Source organism: Mus pahari, chromosome 10 (assembly GCF_900095145.1).
Source record: "Mus pahari chromosome 10, PAHARI_EIJ_v1.1, whole genome shotgun sequence".
In the NCBI taxonomy this organism is placed as follows: domain Eukaryota; kingdom Metazoa; phylum Chordata; class Mammalia; order Rodentia; family Muridae; genus Mus; species Mus pahari.
In genome coordinates, this window is record NC_034599.1 from 54438576 (window position 1) to 54440527 (window position 1952).

The 1952-nt window shown below is 45.3% G+C and overlaps 1 protein-coding gene across 1 annotated transcript in view; it reads left to right on the top strand.

Annotated features, from left to right (window-relative positions):
• Window positions 1-1952, top strand: part of Hexa (hexosaminidase subunit alpha) — a 25198-nt gene that overhangs the window by 786 nt on the left and 22460 nt on the right. The gene's annotated exons all lie outside the window — the stretch shown is intronic.

Here is a 1952-nt window from a genome sequence, read left to right on the forward strand (position 1 = left end):
CTCCCTCCCTCCCTCCCTCCCTTTCTTTCGCCAGTACACATTTAAGATGATCCTTTATAGAACATGCTCAAGTGGTATAGGGTCCCCATGAGGCAGTTACCAGGACTGCAGAGCGGAGCCCAGCATGTGCCTAGCACATAACTTGGTTAGTAAAAGTGTGAGAGGAATCAGAACCCAAGGCAGAGAGCTTCCGGAGACATAGGCAGACGATTCCTAATCATTTGTTGAAAGTGAAGACCCTGTCATCCCGCAAGCCGTCTCCATCCTCCTTACTGTTTCCTAAGATCATCAAAAGAGAAGGTGATCTGCAGGTTTGGAATTTGGAGTAGACTCTGATTTGGAGGAAGCTGGAGGAGCAGGAATCTTATAGTCTCAACCCAGACTCCTTCTGTCACAGAGTTGGAAATGGAAAATGCATCTTGGAAATAGAGGGGAGACACAGCTAAGGTCAGGCAGCTGGACTGGGAAGGAGTAACATCAGAACTCTCCTCTCTCCGTTGGTAAAGTGCAGTGAGTCCTGGGTTTGAATACCCTGCTGCATCTCACAAGACCTGGCACGATGGCACACACACTCGGGAGGTAGAGCCAGGGAGATCAAGAGTCCACAGTCATCTTTGGCCACATATTGAATTTGAGGCCACCCTGGGCTGTCAGAGACCCTATCAAAAAACAAGCAAAAAAAAAAACTTCTCCACTCTTAAGTGACCTGGTGGTTATTCTTGTAGAAGACTGGGTTGCCTTTGAGTTTATTGCTTTCAAAGAGGAAGAAAGTTTCATGATGACATTTATAAGAGTATGTGGAGAATGGCGTGTTACATAATGAGAAATAATGATAAAAATACCTTTAGAGAGGAGGTAGGTATTAGGAACAACTGTATTTAGATGAGGGCCAAACGTATGTATTTATCTCTTATTATCTGATTCTGAGCTCTCCGGGCCTTGGGTTTTGTCCGTAGACTTCAACAGGCCGGGTGGTTTTTCTTATGACTTAGATCATACTTAATATGCCTTCACGATAATTCTCGCTAACTCTAAGCCTGAGAAGCTGGTGTGTGTATGACTCGGTAGTGTATGATAAGTGAGATCTCCGAGTCTTGTTTCTTTGAGCTACCCTTGCTTTCCCTGCCTTTGGGATATTGTGCTTGAAGTCTGTGTGCACGAAGGGATCTGAACTCTGAAACGCGACGCATTCATCACTCTCCTAGGACCTCAGAGGAGCCCAGTTTCCGGACTGCTGCTACTTCCTTGTTTGTGTTTCATTTTTTTCCCCATTTGTTTTGTTTTCTGTCTTCCTACACTTGGAGCCTTTCTGGGGGTGATGAAACAAAAAAGCTGTAAATGTCTTTGCACCCTCTGAAGGGGGGTGTAATAGCGGGGAAGACTTGGTGACGTTTAAAATAAAATACAGTTGAAGCTGCCAATCAGTGGTAGATTCCTTAGTGTGCACAAATGTCTGGGTCTGACCACCAACAAAATAGTGAAGGAGAAAAAATACGGGAGGGTGGGGAAGGGAGGAAGAGAGAGAGGTGACCCGGCGTGGCTTCCTCCTACTTCCTTATTCTCCACTTCGTTCCATACAGCAGTAAAGCAGGACAGGAGTTGGTGGCGTTGACCATTGGATCGGTTTTCTTACCTTTACAACAGGAGTTGTAAACTTCCTAGGTACAAGGTCTCATACTTGGGTGTGTTGTAGCTCTTTTGATTGTTAAAGTCATAGGTTTTGATTTTCTTCACCCCTCAAGAAAATGTTTAAACCAAAAGCAGGCATTGCAGCACATGCCTTACTCCTAGTAACTCAGAGGCAAGTGGATGGCTATGTGTTCCAGGCCAGCCTCATTTATATATATAGAGTTCCCAGGCAGGCAGCCAGAATACTTAGTGAGACCTTGCCAGTAAGTACATACACACACACACACACACACACACACACACACACACACACACACACACAC